This window comes from Delphinus delphis, chromosome 2 (assembly GCF_949987515.2).
Source record: "Delphinus delphis chromosome 2, mDelDel1.2, whole genome shotgun sequence".
Classification (NCBI taxonomy): Eukaryota; Metazoa; Chordata; class Mammalia; order Artiodactyla; family Delphinidae; genus Delphinus; species Delphinus delphis.
The window spans coordinates 88,345,021-88,364,582 of NC_082684.1; the positions used below are offsets into that span (position 1 = coordinate 88,345,021).

Below are 19,562 nucleotides of genomic sequence, written 5' to 3' on the forward strand. Positions count from 1 at the left end.
GAAAGTAAAGTCCAGGAAAGCAGAGATTTCTGTCTGCTTTGTTTATCACTTAATCTCCAGTGCCTAGGTCAGTGCCCACTATGTAGTGGGTGCTTATCAAGTGTTTGTTGAGTGAATGAAAGATTCTTGGGAGAGAGTCAGTCTCCTGCCATTTGCTACACACTCTGGTCTTAGCCCAGCCCCAGGCCTTGATTCATAGGGGCCTCAAGAGGCCCTGACTCTCCTGAACTGCTGGAGCTCATTCTCTCTGTCCTTTGTCTTTTTTCTAGGGTCTCCATTTTAGGGTGTTCTAACAACTGAGCCCTATTAACATTTTCATCATGGGCTTCCGCTTGGCTCTGGCATGGACACTCCTGATTGGGCCATGGGTGCCCATGGGTGAGTACAGATCGGAGGAGAAGCACAGCTAGGAGCAGAGGAACCCAGCATCCTCTGGGGTCCTCCAAGGACAGAAGCTGTGTCATATTCACCTCTGTATCCCTAGTCCCTAGCTAAACCAGCACGCTGCACATGGTAGGTGCTCATTTCAAGCTTCTTGACTAGATGAATGGATAATGGAATGAAAAATTTCCCCAAATACACAGAATTAGGGAGCCTTCATCTGCTGTGTCAGCACTTCCTGTTTTATTCCTTACAAACTGGGGGCCTTTTCTCTCTCTTCTGTCTTCCCTCTTTCTTCACGCAGTAAGGACCCCTGACACCCCATAGAGGAAAAGACTGATCAGACACACAAAACAATAAAGGATCTTGGTATCGGACTGGACCCAAAGCTAAAGGGAAGTCGCCAGTGTTTTAACACAATGTGATAAAAACAAAAACAAAAATCAATAAGATCCGGGAGTTTCCTGGTGGCCTAGTGGTTAGAATTCTGGGCTTTCACTGCCGTGGCCTGAATTCAATCCCTGGTCGGGGAACTGATGGCATGGCAAAAAAATAAAAATGAAAAAAATATATATCCATAAACGTTTGTTACTTCAGCTTTGGACAGTCTCTTATTAGAATCTGAGGCCATTCTCTGTAGTCTGGGTCTCTGAGGAGAAAAGTGAGCGTAAGGTGCCACAAATTAGGTTAAAAGAGCAAGTCTCTGATCATCAGGGGTGGGGGATGCACCAGGAGAAAGCAGAGAGAATCTGTGGCGTGATTGGTCTTGGCTGGAGGCGATAGCATGGTGAGGCAGCCCGTGCAGTTTCTCCCTTGCCAAAGCTTCTCACGTTCCCTTTCCTCCCAGTCCTCTCCTTGCCTTGGCCTTGGATTTTCATTTTTTTCCCCAGATCTTAACTCTTATTCCCAGAGGTATTCTCCCCCATACCCTACCCAAGAGGCGGCCTCCTTGTTCTGCCACCGGTTCATCTTATTTTAGAGACCACATGTATGTGGCTGCCCTAGTTCTTGCCCCATGTCCTGGATCCTTAGTTGAGTTCTTTGCTCAAACATCAGGGCCTGAGTCATCTACCGTCTCAGACCCCCTGGCGAGTGTATGTATGATGTGTGCTGACGTGCGTGCTCCCAGGGCATGGGGCAGGAAAGTAGCTCTGAGATCCTGTCCTTGGTCTGAGTGGAGAGACAACCGGAGGAATGGGTCTCTCTCTGGCTGATGAGAGTCCTTTTCTTTTCTCTGTTCTCTGAGGTGAGCAGACAGGGAGCCTAAGCCCTGTAGCCTCCTAGTTTGGGGAAAGGACTCTGGCTGGTCATCTGATCTACTGACCAGAAGGATCCTTGCTCCACTTCTGATTCTAGACCCTTCCTTCTGCCCCCACTGCCTGAGTTCTTTCCTCAACAGCTGAGTGCTTCCTCCTAGACCCTAGTTTTTGGAGAATAAAATAGGGTCAATAGAGGAATCATATGGGGAACATGATGCCCCAGAAGAGGAGGCAGCAAGGTTATCCACATGACCAGTCAGTCCCTGATCTCACCCAAGAAACTGGGGAAAAGATAGGGGTAACAATAGGCCCCAAAGCCACAGCCCCATGGCCCATATCCTTGCTCTGAGAGCGGCTCAACGAGAGAGAGCCAAGCTCCTCTCCATATTTCCCCTGCCCAGGGGTGAGTCACAGAATGACATGTCCTTCACTGGGTGGAAGAGTGGCTGACTCTTGCACTGTATGATGTTTTAGGGCTGGGAACAGTTTCTGTCCTGTCCCCCAGGGAGTTGGGGTGTGAGGGCAGTAGAAGGCTCCTACATCCCTTGCGCCACCGCCACTGTTCTCTTTCGCCCTCCTCTTCCTCTCTGAGGCCATTTATCAGCACACACTGGCTACACCACTTTAGTGCTCCCTGCCATAGTTGTCCAGTGAGCAGCTTAAAGACTGGGCTTGAGTTTGGACATACCCTGGGTAAACTCCCTCCGTACCCTACCTCCTGCACTGTGCTGGGTATCCACTTTCTGCTGCTGGCCTGTCCTCTCATGCACTGATTTGCTCAGCTACCCCTTCCCTCTGTTCTCACACAGGAGCTCAGAACCCCATTTCATGGGAGGTGCAGCGATTTGATGGGTGGTACAACAACCTCATGGAGCACAGATGGGGCAGCAAAGGTAGGTGAGAGCCAAGTGGAGATGGAGCCCCAGGGTCAGGGAGGTAGCCACCGCTAAGGGGCAAGGGCTGGCAGGTACCAGCAAAGGCTCACCCATTCCTAAGGTTTTAGGATCTGTGGTGTGGAAGGGAGCCTGGCAGAGAGGTCAGGGAGCCCCCTGGGGATTCATCCTTGCCCCTACCCCTCCTACTCTAGGCTCCCGGCTGCAGCGCCTCATCCCAGCCAGCTATGCAGTTGGTGTGTACCAGCCCTTCCGAGAGCCTCATTTGCCCAACCCCCGGGCACTTAGCAACAGAGCCATGAGGGGCCCCGCAGGGCAGGCCTCCCTGCGAAACCGCACAGTGCTGGGAGTGTTCTTCCACGAGAGCCTCAACCTCTGGGGAAGGGAAGCCAGTGGGGTCAGCTGGACACCTCTGTGTCTGAGGCGGGGAGTCAGGGAATGAAGGGAGAGAGTGATGGAGGGTCTGAGAGAGGGGGTGAGAGATGGAAGAGGAGGGAATGGGGTGGGGTAGGGGTCGGAGCAGGGGGAGAACGTCTGCTTGGGGGAGGCATAAATCTGCGTCACCTTGAGTTGTTGATGGGAGTGGGGTTAGAGGAGCATGGAAATAATCTGGTAGGTACTCTTGGGGGGACTCTGTTCTCACTCTGCCCCTGTGGCTCCTAGGACGGGTTCAGGGCAGGGTTCTGATTCTGGTAAGAGGGCTGGGGGGTGGGCCAGCAAAATGGGGGTGCCAGGTGGGCCTGACTGCAGTGACTGTGGGTTGTTGGCTCCCAGCAGGAATGCTCAGCTCCTGCTGGCCATCCATGGTGCCCACACTTGCTATCCAGTGTCCAGTGTCCCACTGAGTCTGGCAGGCCCTTTGGGCAGCCTGCTCCCAGCTGCATTTTGGAGCCGGTGCTGCCAGCCCTACCGCTTAGGCACATTCACTGGGCACCTCCCAGTTACCAAGGAGAAGACCAAACTTACAACGAAAACAGTTTGGATGAAGGCTTGGGAAGGGGTGGGGAGGTCCAGGCTTACACTTGACCGTAATGGCTTCTGAGTCTTTTGAAGCTTCAGGGGAAGCGGGTGGGGGGTCTAGATAGACTGCTCAGCGGCCCTCAGCTGGCCCTCCCACGCCTTCCGCCATTGCGGGCAGGCTACCACGTGCTCTCGGACCTGGTGAGCGTGGAAAAGCCTGGCTGCCCAGCCGAGTTCCTCAACATCCACATCCCGCCCGGAGACCCCGTGTTCGATCGCGACCAGAGCGGGGACGTGGTGCTGCCCTTCCAGAGGAGCCGCTGGGACCCCGAGACCGAACAGAGCCCCAGCAACCCCCGGGACCTGGTGGGCGGGGCAGGCGGCTGGGGGGGTGGGGTGGGGCGGGACCTGAGGCAGCTGTGGAGAGGCTCCCACCACCCGCAACGGCCGCCCGGCCTTCGCCCGCCCTGAGCCGCCTCGGCCACCCGACCCCCGGCTCAGCCTCCTGCTGTCCCCACAGACCCACGAGGCGACGGGCTGGCTGGACGGCAGCGCCATCTATGGCTCCTCGCACTCCTGGAGCGACGAGCTGCGCAGCTTCTCCGGTGGGCAGCTGGCGTCGGGGCCCGACCCCGCCTTTCCCCGGAACGCGCAGGACCCGCTGCGCATGTGGACTGCGCCCGACCCCGCCACGGGGCGGCGCGGGCCCCGGGGGCTGTACCGTGAGGCGGCGGAGGCGCGGGCTTGGGGCCGGCGAGGTGCGCCCCCCTCGGGCCCACCCGCGCTCAACTCCTCCCCTGTGTCCCCACCGCGCGGGCAGCCTTCGGGGCGGAGCGAGGGAACCGCGAGCCCTTCCTGCAGGCGCTGGGCCTGCTCTGGTTCCGCTACCACAACCTGTGGGCGCAGAAGCTGGTCCGCCAGCACCCGCTCTGGGGCGACGAGGAGCTGTTCCAGCACGCGCGCAAGAGGGTCATCGCCACCTACCAGGTCGGTCGCGCGGCCCTGCCCCCAAGTCCTTGTCCCCGGGAGACTCCGCTGCCCCGCAGAGCCCTCCATCCTTGGACAAGCCCACCCAGAAACACCCCTCCCCAGGCAGCTACCGTCTAGGGAAAGCCCCTGAGAGTGATAAGGAGGCAAAGCGCTAGTTATACCAGAGGTTTTCTCGTGATTGTTATTTAGCTGCCCCTCCCCCCTGCCCTCGTTCCTCGTGGGCAACGGGAACCTCCGCCCCTCTCCTGTTTGAGTGTCTCTCCCGTGACTGCCCTGCCTGGTCCTCGTCTCACACCTAAGCCTTCCTTGAGCTCAGATCCTTCCTGGCCTGGCTGCTCCAGCGCTGGCCTCCCATTTCCCCCTCTCTTGACCCTCAGAACATCGCGATGTATGAGTGGCTGCCCAGCTTCCTGCAGCAAGCACCGCCGAATTACACAGGTGAGGGAGTTTGGGGAACACCTGGGCTGAGGGGGGGGTTGGGGGAGGGGGAGGGGGTCAGGATCCATAGGGCAAAGAAGACAGGTGGGTTCGTGTGACGAGTGTGTGAGGGTAAAGAGCCTATTTCTCTTCTTACCCCTGTGGACAGAATACCGCCCTTTCCTGGACCCCAGCATCTCTCCGGAGTTCCTGGTGGCCTCTGAGCAGTTCTTCTCCACCATGGTGCCCCCTGGCGTCTACATGAGGTGAGGGAGGGGCTCAGATGTTTGTGTGTTTGGAGGGGTGGAGGTGTATATTGAGAAAAATCTGCCTCAGGAGACCTCAGGACAGGCTTATCAATCAGAATTGTGCCCATTCCCCAGGGAACAGTGAATATGGAGGGAAAGAAGAACAACAGTTGTTTAAAAAGATACATCATTGTGGTTTTTGAGCACCTTAATGTCCATTTTTCTGCAGCTGGTTTAGATATTAATCCTCCAATTAAAGACGGGCTAACTGAGGTTCAGAGGGTGAGTCAGAAAGCCCGCAGGTGTTGACACTACACTGGGGATATTTTTAGCTATAAGGACAGGAAGTGGGGCTTATAAGCCTTCGGAGGGAATTACAATAAAAATGTGTGAGAGCTGAAGAAAAGTATTGACTACAAAATAATGACAAATAAACTTAAAAATATACATATTAAATTAAAAGTATATAAAATAAAGCATGCAGTCTATTTTTTTACAATTGCGTTATAAGTTAAAACAGTTCATGGATTAGATTATTTTTACTCTGGACCAATTTCTGGATATGGCTTATGATGGCCAAGAAATCATAGTAATTGAGTTATACATAGACAAGTAATTTCAAAAGAACGATTAATAATCCTTTTTTAAATGTTTTAATTTACATATATAAAAAGATATATAAAGAATGTTGCCCACCATCCAGCTCTACAAGGATCAGGTCATTAGCCGCTGCAGTCGCCTTCTAACAGTACACCCTGAAAAGGAATTCGGGACAAAAAACAGGATAAGACACTCAGTGCTTTGGGAAAACAAACCCCTTAGATAGTTAGAGGTATCTCAGGAAAAAATTTTAATGGACCCAGATTGTTGCACCTTCCCATACACAGAAAAACACAAAAACCATTTACTGAGGTATCTGATCCTTGTGACTAGCAGTAACCTTTTACAGAAATGTATGTTTGACTGCACCCATTCCCTAGCCCAAATCCTATATATACTGGGTTCTCCCCCTCTCTCTTTGGAGCAGTCCCCTCAGAGCTACTAAGAGGCTGTTTCCTGGCCTATAGTCCTCAGTAAGTTTCCTGAATAAAATTGAAACTCACAACTCCTATGTTGTGCATTTTTTCTTTCAGTTGACAGTTTATCTGTCTCTGTCTCTTTCTCTATTGAGAGAGAGAAGGAGAGAGAGAATGAAACATGGTGAAATAAGGGATACGCTTTTAGACGTTTGGTCTGATGTTTTCTTTATTTTTATTTTTTATTGCTTCCAAAAATTCAGGTTGTTCAGGACCTACCCTGACCACACACCACCTCAAGGAAGCAATAGCCTGGACCCTTGGCTCTAGCCTTGGAGACTAGAGCTGATGCCTGACATTGGGGCTTCATAGCCTCGGTCACCACTAACCTCCTTGTATTTCAGAAATGCCAGCTGCCACTTCCAGGGGTCATCAATAGGAACTCAAGTGTCTCCAGAGCTCTCCGGGTCTGCGATAGCTACTGGAGCCGAGAGGTCAGGGCTGGGGGCACATATGTGGGTGTGTGTGTGTGGTGGTGTGTGTGTGTGTGTGTCTGAGGGTGTGTGGTGAAGGGGGGCAGTAGGACTGAGGCAGCCAGCTGGGATGGGCTGGGGTAGAGGAAGCAGCCTGGGGCACCCCAGCCATCTCCCCTACCAACTGTCTGAGATGACCAGGTAGCTATACACCGTCAAACGTCAGTCCTCCATGCCCACCTCAGGGCTGTGTGAGGCACAGCAGGGGCCTGTGCAGATGTGGCTCTACATCTATCACTTCCTTCCAGGTTTTCCTTCTCCCTTGACAACTCTGGGTCCCCTGTAGGCAATGGAGTACCCCAGCCATCCCAGCCCCCAAGGAAACTTCCCAGTTAGACACACCAGGGCAGTGTGTGAATGTGAACATATGGGGAGGGCAAGGTGGAGAAAGGAATTCTGAGAGATTACCAGGCATCATCTGTCCAGGCCAGTATGGGTAAAGACCATTGACCATTAATTTAAAGCAAAATCAGATACTTTGTGTAGAGTGTTCATAAAGGGGGAAGGCGGTGGGAGGAAAGAGGGAAGAGGCAAGCATAGAATCAGAGTCATGGAGCTGAGCTGAAAGAGACCTCAGTGTCTGCTAATACCTGTTTATTATTTTATTTATTAATCCCTAAGGGCCTTTTTATTAAGGGCAGGACACTGAGTTCAGAGAGGTCCTGTCACACAGCTGGTTACTAACCGAGCAAGGACCAAGACCTAGATCTAGTGCCTTTGTCAACCATACCGTCGAGTTTCCTAAAATAGAAGCAAAGTTTTCGGTTCCTTGTGCTTGTGGAGACCTGTGTCCTAGCAGCATGAGCTTTGGATGGGGACATTGCGCACCCTGAGTGGGGAATCAACCTGTAGAGAAGCAATGGCCCCGCAGTTTGGGAGCAAATAGCAGGACTGGGTGGGCCCAGGACATGAACTGTGGGGTTGAGGGAGCCTGGCTGCCGAACCGCTGGCCTCATTAGCCATGCCCCCCTCTTCTCCCTACCCCCAAAGCACGCAAACCTACAAAGAGCTGAAGATGTGGACCCGCTGCTGGGCATGGCCTCCCAGATCACTGAGTGAGAGGACCATGTGGTGGTTGAGGATGCATGAGGTGAGGCTGAGGCTATCCCTGCAGGCTGTGTATGCCTGGCCCCCGGGAAGAAGTTCAGCTGGAGCTCCAGAGTTGGGCAGGGAGGGGTGCCCAGGGCTGGGAGCCTACACTCTCTCGCTGCTAAGAGAGCTCCTGACCTGCTGACCATGGCTCCCTCTGTATGGCTTAGGTCCCCCTGGGGCTGATTGGAGCCTGGGGCATGGGCCAGAGGAGCTCCCTCAGACTTGGTATCTCATCCCGATTTCTTGCCTGGGCCACTGAAGTTTTTCCGCACAGACCACCTGGCCAGTTGCCTGCAACCAGGCCGGGATCTGGGCCTGCCCTCTTACACAAAGGCCAGGGCAACACTGGGCCTGCCTCCAGTTACCAGATGGCAGGACGTCAACCCTGCACTCTTCCGGAGTGATGGCACTGTGAGGAGGGGTCAGGACCCAGAGGGCAGGGTGGGAGGTCCAGGGCACACTGGCTTGAGACACGGAAGATGGGCGGCGAAACACATGCATCAGAGACAAGCACCTTGTGAGAGGGGCAGGGCTCACACAGGTCGCTTTTCCCAGTATCACACACCAGGCTGGAGGTTACCAGACCGGCAGGATTAGGCTTTAGACTCTGTGACCGTGCAGATCCAGCGAATGTTTATTGAGCATTTGTTGCATGCCAGGCACTTAATAGGGTTCATCTCATTTACTCTTCCCAACAACTCCCTAAATGGGTTTAGAAGGTCCTTGACTCAGGAACAAGCTATACTTTCATGCACCAATATTCGAGCTGCTTTTGAGGAGTCAGCTGTCATACCCTGAGCTACCTGCTGCACAAATGGCATTGCCTGCCAGCCAACAGACCAGTTTTGGCTGCCTTAACATCTTGGCACAGCATTGTTTCTACAAGTGGGTGCCTATTTTATTGTGTTTGCCCTTACTATTTTATAACATTGTTGGAAAGTGGAGAATTGAAAGGCTATAAAGAAGTGATATGTACATGAGACTTGTAACCTTTTATAAAATCAGTAGGTAGATAGGAATCACCAGCTATGCCAAAGGTAGCAAATCTTTAACTTTGGACTTCCCTGGTGGTCCAGTGGTTAGGACTGGATGCTCTCACTGCCAGGGCCCTGGGTTCTATCCCTAGTCGGGGAACTAAGATGCCACAAGCCTCTTGGTGAGCCAAACAAACAAAAACACGTAATTCTATGAGAGAAACCAAAGGAATGAACTTCTAATGGTATAATTTCAGACGCATGTGGCTATTTTCATGGATGGTGTGTATATGGGGCAGGGGAGGAACAGGAGGTTTATTAAAGAATAGAAGTCCAGATCCCTAGGGTCCTTTTTCAGGCCCCCAACTCTGGCTGGCTGGAGTCCTAGAGCTTGGGCTGAATGGGTTGAGCACCCCCAGTGGGCTGGTCCCAGGCTCAACCCCACCCTGTCTGGTCTTCCTTAGCCTTAACACAGTGCAGGCCGTGTGGTGAATGTCTACCTCTTCTCCATCAGCCTGCTCACATCCTTTCCTGCCTCTTACCTGGCCTCTTCCATGACAACGGGTGAGTGAGTGTGTATATGTGTGTGTGTGTGCGTGTGTGTGGCCTGGCTCAGGGGTGAAGGGGGTGGAATTCTTTGCAGAAATTCTCTTCGTTCAGAGGAGTGTGTCACCCTCCAAGTTACAGGACAATGACCAGCCTGAGTCCCCAATCCCAAGTCACAGAAAGGGAGACTGGTGACTGGTGTGGGGTGCTTCCTCTGGAGGATCCTTTCTGGAGGTCCCAGACATCTCCTCACAGGATCCGTCCTTGCTTTCCCTAACCCTCAGATCTGAGTTCCCCCAGAAGTGTTACTGGTGGTTCTTCCAGACCATGCCAGGTGAGAGCCCTCTCTGCTCCGTGAATTTCTGGGCCTGCCTCTGAGTTCCAGGCTCTGGGTTCTGTCTGCCACAGGCAGCCCAGTCGCTCTCACTCAGCCCTCATAGCCTTCACGGTGAGCCAGGCTCTGCCCTTGCCCCGAGCGCTCTCCTGGGCAGTAGGAGACTGCATTCCAGGCCTTCTCTCAGGAGCTTAGCTGGGCTTCTGCCCTGGTTCTGAACTAGTCCCTCCCTCTGAGGAATGGGAGTGCACCCCTCCACCCCCGACACACACAGCTACCGTGACAGTGACTTTGAGGAATGCTATGCCCCAGCTGCATGCGGGAGGGACCAGGCTCTTTGTGGAGCCTGGTGGACGCCCCCTCCCCTTCTCCCCCTCCATTCTGTAGTCTGTCTTGACAAGAGCTGTTTAGGGGCATATTCCTAACTCCCCATAATCACCCATTTTAGAGCTATTAGCTGTGAATCTATTCAAATGCTTCTTGAAGCTATTTATATTTTCACTCTGTTCCCTCCTTGGGGTAAGACATTTTCTACACTCCTTTCTGTGAAACACAGCGTGTTGTTTTTCATTTTTCTTTAAATCCTAAAAGGATCGGCTTTGAACTTCAGGGAATGCTTGCTAACTCCTGCACACTGGGGTTTACTGGATCAGGCCGCGTTTATGCCCTTCTCTCCATTCAGGACTTTACAGGCTTTGGCTAGATCCCTTCTTAACCTCTGCTTTTCCACACTACAGGGCTCTAATCTTCTTCACTTCTGCCTCTCTCCTTGATCACTTGAGGGGCCGTTATCTGGAATGGCTCCAGTATTGCCCTCCTGTGCACCCCTAGCCTGGGATCCCCTTTGAGAGGAGGGGTCTCCCACCAGGTTTGGGCCAGATCCATGGGGGCTCTGGTGATGAGCAGCGACAGTGTGGTCCCACTCGCTCACTAACAGTGCCAGTGCTCATGCTTGGTGCTGTGGCTGCCAGGTACAGTGCAGCTGGAATGCTGGCCAAGCCTCGACTCCCTGATGGCAGGGCCTACGATGTCCAGAGTTCCACAGAGGGCTCAGAGCAGCTGCCCTGTACATTCATTCATTCAGCACACATGTCCATAAGGCCCATGGTGTGCCAGGCCCTGCACTAGGCACTCAGGTGCAGTGGTGAACTAGCCTAGCCTGGTCCCTGTTCTTGTGGACCTGAGAGTCAAGAAAGTGACAGACGTAAAACAAGTAATGACACAGGTGCTTGAAAAATAACCATCATGACAAGGTCCGCGAAGGACAAGTAGGATCTGTTGAGATGAAAGGTACCTGTGATCAGTGGTGTCGGAGAGAGGAAGAGGGAAGGATGCTGGGCTTTCCGCCCCCTGCCTGGAGCTGTGGAGTGGAGAGGGGACCCTGGCAGCCTCAGAACAGCCCCCTCTGTGAGGCCCTGCGCCTCTGCCCTTCACCCCATGTTCATTTGCAGGTCTCACGGGGGTCATGCTGCTCCTGGTTCTCGCCGTCATGTACGTCTTCGCCTCCCACCACTTCCAGCGCCGCAGCTTCCGGGGCTTCTGGCTGACCCACCACCTCTATATCCTGCTCTACGTGCTGGTGAGGGCTTTTTGCTGTGAACCAGGCCAGTGGAGTCTGGGCAGATGTTCCCAGGGAGGCAGTGATGCCTGAGACATCAGTTCTCCATCCCCTTAGTTATTTCAAGTATCCTCTTCACTCCTCCGTATCTCTCTCAAAAGGTGGAGCTTATATAATATGGGGCTCTCAGGTAGGCTGACCCAATATGCGGCACTTGGAAGACTGACTCCCTGGCATGGGATTTGTAGTAGCAGCCTTACCTGGCTGATCTGCATTCCTTCCAGACACCCCACATCATTTCTGCCCAGTCAGTCTTTCCCTACCTTTGGGTGGTGGTTTGGGTTCTTGGGTGGACTGTCTGCATTCAAGGGAGCGTCACCTTCTTAAAGAGAAACTTACCTTAAATAGGTTCTGCCACTTTTGTTCTGATCCTGTTTTCTGGGGTGTTAGCTACATCCATCCAGCTAGCTAAATGCCACCTGTAAAGTTAATGAACTTGCTCAAAATGTCTTCATTGGACTGTTGATAAAATGGATTTTTAAGACTCCACCTCTCCCCTTTCCTTCTTAACCTGGGCCCCTGCCTCCCTTCCTTCACATTCCCTCCCTTCTTCTCTCCTGTTCCCTTTTCACCTTTCCCTGGCTTTGTCCTCAGCTGCTTCAGCTGGCTATTTCCAGAGATGACTCTGATCTGTGCCCCTATGTCATGGCTCTACTTGGCCTGCCTTTCTCACAGACACAGGCATTTCCCCGAAGGGCACCCTGAGGGCCTTGCTGAGGAGTTAAACCAAGTCCCAATGCTCTGATGTCCCCGTTGATGATAGCTTGGCTGCCAGCATTCAAGAAGTGCAGAGCCCAGACGGCTGCCCTATCACCTGGCTCCAGGCAGAACTGCACACAGGGGTCTCCTTTGTCCTGAGACAAGGGAGAAAGGTCATCATTGCCTGGGTCAGGCTGGTGCTGGGGTGCAGTCTGTCTTCACTGGTAGGTAGGAGGGTCTGCTTCCAACCTGCTCAGCACTTCATGGTTCTGAAGATGACTATCCAGCCTGGGCTTAGGATGTTTCCTAGAACCGATGACGTTAGTTTCTCTGGAAATTGTGGCTAATTTATGCCTCCCTCCCAACGTTCCTGATAATGGGTAGAGCCCTAGCATCTGGGTTACTGTTTCTGTTAGGGGTGGAAATGATGGTCTTGTTTCTGGTGATAAAGCAGCTTTTTTGAACTAGATGGGAGACCCAGAAGAGTGGCCAGCCTGGTACCCTGAGACCAAGACCGGTTTCTGATTTATCCCCGGTTGTGGGGATCACTGGGGGATCCAGAAGGGAAGTTAGCAGCTCAGAAAGGTGCAGGCCACTCTGCTGGGAAGTCCTAGCCCCTGCAGCTTGGGAGCATCTCATCTGGGGGGAGATCAGAGCCAAAGCACCTGCTGCCTTCCTGTTTATCTCAGGTATGGCCACTTGACCTCTGGCAGAAAGAGAAGTTACAAGTAAACGACCCCAGTGTGGAGCAGACCCTGGGGAAGGGTGTCCAGGCTCCTGATCCAGGCTGTAGAGGGTGGAGTTAGCACAGCAGAAACTGAGCTGGCAGGCTGTTCCCCAGGCTCCTCAGTCAACCATGACCCTGCAGCAGCTTTGTGGTTTAAAGGTAGAGCCAACACCAAGCAAGATGTATAAACAAAGGAGTATGAAGTCACCTTGACATTGTTCTCAGCCTGGTTGGATTCTCAGAAAGCCTTGGGGGTGGGCGTGGGCTCCTTAATGAAAGAGGAACTTGGGAAAACTGGAGCCAATTGAGAGAAGAGCCCAAGGAGGTTTGAGTTAGCTCTGTGGAGAAAGTTTCAAGAATAGGGTAACACTCAGCTGGAGGAATGGAGAGCTGAATGAGGAACCAGAGTTCACTTTAACTGTTATGTGTTAAGGGTCTAGTATATACTTGCTCTGTGCTAAGCCCAGCAGAGGAGGGGGAGACTCTAAGCTCTGCCCTCAGGAACTGAGGATTTGCTGCAGAGATAAGTGCCATGCATGTGAAATGATCAAAATGAACAGATAATACAGGATTAATTGCTGAGCTGAGTGTTCCAGTCAGTCAGTTAGAAGAGCTCATTGAAGGGAGTTTCGTTTGGGCCAAACTGGTTAGAGAAGACTTTGGGGAGAAGGTGGAACTTGTGCTAAGCTTAAGGAGAGATAAGCTAAGGTTTGACAGGGCAGAGTGGAAACTGAAGAGCATTCCAGGTGGAAGGAAGGGCATGAGGGACTTCCCTGGAGGTCCAGTGGTTAGGACTCTGTGCTTTCACTGCCGAGGGTCGAGGTTCAATCCCTGGTTGGGCCAAAAAAAAAAAAAAAAGAAGAAGAAGGAGAAAGGCACGAACAGTGGTGCAGAGGTGGGAATGATGGTGGAATATTCGGGGCACAGAGGAGATGGGCCTGGCTATGAGTGGCCAACAGGGCAGTAGGTGGTGGCAGGACATGGTGGACCTGTGCAGGCTGCAGCTGCAGCTGAAGGGCTGTGGCTCAGCTGAGAGGCTGCGCCAGGTGGGAGATCATAGAAAGAGAAGAGCAGAGGGTGAGGAAATCAGACTTGGGCAACACACAGGATTGGGGGTGGGAGAAGGAGCAGAGCCAGTGCAGGAGATAGAAAGTAAACAGCCAGAGAGGGAAAGAGGGAGAACCAGTAGAGCACTGTTGCAGAAGTGGCAAGGCGGGGGTGGTCACTAGGGCCACAGGCTGCCAAGCACGGGAGCGAATGCAGTCTGAAGGGAGACCTCGGGGTTTGGTCACTTGTGAGCCCTCTGTGAGCAGGTCCTGAGAAGACGTGGAGGCGGGAGCCAGGCTGACCATACTCAGGACCAAGCAAGTGGGAAGAAGGGGGCAAGTCGTGTCTGACCACATTAGACCAGCTTGTTGGGGAAAGGACCGGAGCTGGACAATACCTGTCAGTTATTTCATGGAAAAGGAGGACTGGTTAGGTGTTCTTAGTCTCCAAAGGGACAGGGTAAATTGGGGAAACTCCTTCCATTAACTCAGTAATTACTGAGCACCTACCATGTGCCAGGCAGAAACTGATTGGAGCTGAGAGTGTCATGGCAAATGAAATGGACACAGTCCCTACTCCTCTAGTCCAGTGGGGAGAACAACAGTAAACATGTCCATGGATGAAGGAACACAAGTATCGTGGATGACGACAATGCTCTGAAGGGAGTTAACAGGGAGAAGGGATAGAGAGGGCTGGGTGAAGGCCTGAGGAGGTGGCATTTCTGCTGAGACCTGAAAAGTGAGATGGATGGGAAGAAGTAGGGGAAAGGCATTCCCAGCAGAGGGAGCAGCAGGTGCAAAGTCCTGAAGCAGAAAGGACTTGCCGTGTTTGAAGAACAGGGAGGGGGAAATGCTGGCAGGTAGAGGCCAGAACATTGCAAGGCCTTGTGGTGCAATGGGAAATCATCTGAGGCCTTTTGAGCTGGGAATGACGTGATAAAACAAACTTTAAAATGTCACACTGGCTGTCTTGGAGAGAATGGATCACAGTGGGGCAACCCAGTGGAAGACCAAGTAGGAGGCTACCGCATGAATGCAGGTGGCTTGGTCTAGGATGGTGTCAGGAAGATGCAAATAGTCTCATTAACATAAATGCTTTGGAGGATGGGTTGGGAGAGGTGAAGTTTTGGAGCCTGGAAGGAACATGGCACCTGGTGAGGTGAGAATTGGATGGGCCAATTGGGAAGGGATGCAGGGGTCAGACCCTGTTGTGAGTGTGGCTTGGATCTCAGCTATACTCTTTGCTCTATCCAGCTCATCATCCATGGCAGCTTCCCTCTGATCCAGCTGCCCCGTTTCCACATCTTCTACCTGGTCCCAGTACTTACCTACATGGGGGACAAGCTGGTGAGCCTGAGCCGGAAAGAAGGTGGAGATCAGTGTGGTGAGGGCGGAGCTGCTGCCTTCAGGTGCCAACATAGAGGCTGTCAGGGGAGCAGGCTGGTGGTACTGAGGAAGCTGACAGGCCAGGGGCAGAGCCTGGACCTTGAAATCTCCTGGCCTGGCCCAGTGGAGTTAGCAGGGTCCTTGAGGTGGTAGGGATGAGGGAGCTGGTAAGAGAGGCTCTTTGCCAGGGGACCTGAGCCTCTCTCACAACAGAGAGAGGAGGAGCCCAGGCCAGGCTGACCACCAACCCCAGTGCTGCCCAGCACCCCCTCAGGGTAGACGTGGCCTGAGGGGAGTAATGATCTCTGATCGCGGGAGGCCTCCTCTGTCATATTCCAAAAGCAGAGCTGAGGCTGCAGGTTGGGGAACTCTCTAGGGGTCACATTGTTGCTGGGTTCAGGACAGCCACCTCCCACCCACCTTCCCTCCTCAGGAGTGACCCGCCTCGAGTTCCAGCGGCCCCAAGGCTTTGAGTACAAGTCAGGACAGTGGGTGCGGATCGCCTGCCTGGCTCTGGGGACCACAGAGTGCCACCCTTTCACCCTGACTTCTGCGCCCCACGAGGACACGCTTAGCCTGCACATCCGGGCAGCAGGGCCCTGGACCACCCGCCTCAGGGAGATCTACTCACCCCTGACGGGTGACAGCTGTGCCAAACATCCAAAGGTGCCCAGACCCAGGCCGGATGCACCACATGCTCCCACAGTCCCTTAGCAGGCCTCGGTCCTGCTGCCCCAGACTCCCCACTGCGTTCCTCCCTTCCCCTATCCAGAGACCGATTCTTCCAGATGATGCTACAAGCCCCCCACTACTCCCCACTCCATACACCTACCTGCATTTCCCTGCCTCCCATTTCTGGCTTCAGAACTATGGTGGTAGCCGAACTTAACTCAAACACACTCCCCTCCCTGCAGCTGTGCCTCGATGGACCATTTGGAGAGGGCCACCAGGAGTGGCGTAAGTTTGAGGTGTCCGTGCTGGTGGGAGGGGGCATTGGGGTCACCCCCTTTGCCTCCATCCTCAAAGACCAAGTCATCGGTCAGCTGCCAAGTGTTCTGTAGGAAGGTGAGTGTCCCCTCCTCCCACCAGCCCCTGGCCCCCTGCTCCCTATCACCGTGTCCATCTGAACCTGTCTCCTGCCTCTGTCCTTGGCCTCCCTGGTCTGGGAAAGGCTGAGTTGGCCTGACCCCAAGGGACTTGGGGTATTCCTGGACCCTAAGGGACAGAGTTGTTTTGCTGATGCCTTCCAGGCTCTTCCCTCAGTTAGGGGGTGCCCCACGTAGGATGTGCTTCTGAGAGTCCCTCCAGGCAGCGTTGGAGAGGAAGCCAGCACTTGAAGCACTGTCCGGTCCGTTCGAGAGAGGGAAGGGCATACTTGGGGTGGGGCACAAGTGAGACTGGCTCTGCTCTCAAGAGGAAGAGGAGGGGAGGCAGCAAGGCAGGGCTGGCAGGCCTGGATGGCTCTAGGAGCACAGCCCAGGCCCTGAGGCCCCTCCACACCAGGCCCCTTCGCCTCACCCTGGCCCTGGTGGCAGGCCCCTGCTTGTCTCTCTGGGCCTGGCAGGTGAGTCAGGGCCACAGGAATGCAGCGGGCAGAGGCCCAGCCTGTATGCTGTCAGCACTCAGAGGGTGACAGCTCCCCTGCCCCTCTGTCCATAGCAGCTCTGTCTCTGCCTCTTAACTCACACAGCCCCATTTCTCCCCATCAGAAGCTGGAGGTGGGTACCCCCCGGGGCAGCTTCCATTCCCCTGGTCTCTCTTTGAGCCCATGCCCATCCACTCCAGGCAGCCAGCTGGGTCTTTCCAGAGGCTGTTCTGTGACATACCCCTTAGCGGGACCCTCTGCCTCTGGGCAGCCTGTAGGTTGGGAGCCTAGCAGCCTGAGAAGGGCCCACTGGAGGGAGTGGAATGTCAGGCTCGGCAAGAGAAAGCTGCTTCCCACCCCAGCAGACCTTCAGCTCACTTGACAGACTCCTTTCTCATGGCCCCAGGCTATTGCTCACTTCCACTGCTCTGTGCCCTGGGGCAACACCATCTTCTGCCTCAGAGCATGGCCCTGTGGCCCCATACATTTCCACCTCCCCAGGCTATCTGGGGAGAGGCACAAGCTGCTAGAGACCAGAAGACTTCTATTGGTGTGATGATTCCTGGGGTGTAGGGAGCCTGAGATGAGCTGGGTCCCAAGCTCTAGCCCTGTCCCCAGATCTACTTCATCTGGGTGACACGGACCCAGCGGCAGTTTGAGTGGCTGGCTGACATCATCTGGGGGGTGGAGGAGAATGACCACCAGGACCTGGTGTCTGTGCACATCTACATCACCCAGCTGGCTGAGAAGTTTGACCTCAGGACCACCATGCTGGTACGTCAGGGCCGGCCAGGCAGGGCAGCTCAGTGGGTATGTGGGTTGAGGGTAAGGATGGCCAAGGCAGGTGGGTGGACCGCCATCTGGACTAGGAGCTGACCCTGGCTCTGCCTGGCTGTGACCTTCCTCCTCTACTCCCTCCCCCAGTACATCTGTGAGCGGCACTTCCAGAAGGTGCTGAACCGGAGTCTGTTCACGGGCTTGCGCTCCATCACCCACTTTGACCCCCCTTCGAACCCTTCTTCGACTCTCTGCAGGAGGTCCACCCAAAGGTCAGTCCCACCCCATATTCAGGTTTTCTTCACCTTTGTTTGGGGTCTGAGCAAAGCTCCCAAACCTGCTCCATAGGGGAAGGAGAATCCACCCCCAGGGATATTGGTGGGGTAATGGAATGGAAGGGGAGAGGTATGGGTCACCCTGAGGGGCAAAGGGAGGAATCAGGTAGCAGGGACTTGCCACCTCTGAAGCCGTGATGTCTTGTCCAGAAGGAAAGGCTTGGTGGTTGGGCTGGTCCTCACCACAGACTCAGAATTATCCTTACCACTAATGCTCTCCAGCCCTCACCCTGGACACCAAGCTAACCTTCACCACGAACACTATGCTAGCCACACTCTCATAAAAACTGGGCTAGCCCTCAATGAGACACTAAACTGTCCTCAACTTGGACATTGATTAACCTGGCCCCTATTGGAAACACTGATCTTGCACCTGAAGCTAGCAAATGCGTTGGAAAATGGTAAAGGCTGGACGCACAGAGAGCAAGTCTACCAAAATTGAGTTAGTTTTATAAACATTGAGGCAGCCCTCACCATGCATGGTACAAAGCAAACCTTCATCAGGAACACGGAATGGTCCTCACCAAGGACTCTTGCTGGTCTTTAACATGAACATGGAGCTAGCCCTCCCTCTGAACACTGAGCTAGCCTTCACTTCTTCCTCCAACAGGTCCAGAAGATCGGGGTGTTTAGCTGTGACCCCCATGGCATGACCAAGAATGTGGAAAAGGCCTGTCAGCTCATCAACAGGCAGGACGGGATTCATTTCTCCTACCATCATGAGAACTTCTAGGCCTCCTGCCCAGGGCCTCTGCCCACTGCCCAGCTGAGCAGAGGTTTGGCCCCATACCTCACCTGTAGCTTTCCTGTTTCTGGCTCCCTCAGCCGTCTCCCCATTCTCACCTCCCAACTTTGGTCCAGGTGGCCATGGTTAGTCACCTCATGCGGGTTCAGGGACTCCCAGGCCCGGAAGCTCTCAGCCTGGAGAAATGCAAGGCACTGTGTGGGGACTAGAGGTTGGGAAGTAGGAGAGCTATTATTGCTTTGGGGCAAAGTGACACCTCTTCTTCCAAAATAAGAAAAAAAATCAAAAAACTGGAGCAGAAAAATTGTGTGTGTGTGTGTGTGTGTGTGTGTGTTTAGGGGACTGTGAGCCTAAGGATGAAGTGGGAGCACAGATGCTGGCATCCTAAAACCCGTCCCCCAAATCTCCCCTCCTCTGAGCTCCCCACTGTCAAAAGGGCTGGCAAATGCCTTAGAGAGGGTAGAGGGTAGACCCACAGAGAGCAATTTACAGGACCCCCTCAGCACCCCATTCTAACAGCACAGTTGATCTTTTCTGCCAACTTTTTAAACGTGTACTGTAGTCAAAACCTGCCCCAACAGGCCTCAGTGCTCCTCAGCTCTTCTCTCCTCTTCCTGCTCTAATAGCCTTTTATAAATAAGCCACTTTCCTGCCTTAGGGTTTCTTTATTCTGCTGCAGGGTGGGGTCCTCACGCAGCCAGCTCACCGAGGCTGGCCCACACGTTCTCTTTGAGCTTGCCTGTACCCACTGACTAAGGGAACCCCTCCAAGGCCAAGCGCCCCAGCTAGAGACCCCTTCCCCTGCTCAGGGGCACCTTTCCTGACAGAGGGCCTCTCAGGGTGGCTAGTGTGGGGCTCCTGAGGCCTGGTCAGGAGGGGCAGAGGGAGGTGTGAGGGCTTCTGGTGACGGTGGGCTGGGCGCAAAGAAGGGAGCAGTGTAGCAAGACACAGCAGGAGTCTACAGGGAGCCAGAGCTCACTGGCTTGCCCCAGGACCTCAGT

At 53.9% G+C, this 19,562-nt stretch overlaps 1 pseudogene; it reads left to right on the plus strand.

The window, feature by feature from the left end:
- Positions 1–320: 320 nt before the first annotated feature.
- On the plus strand, positions 321–18,810 carry LOC132418499 (dual oxidase 1-like; annotated as a pseudogene).
- Positions 18,811–19,562: the final 752 nt, after the last annotated feature.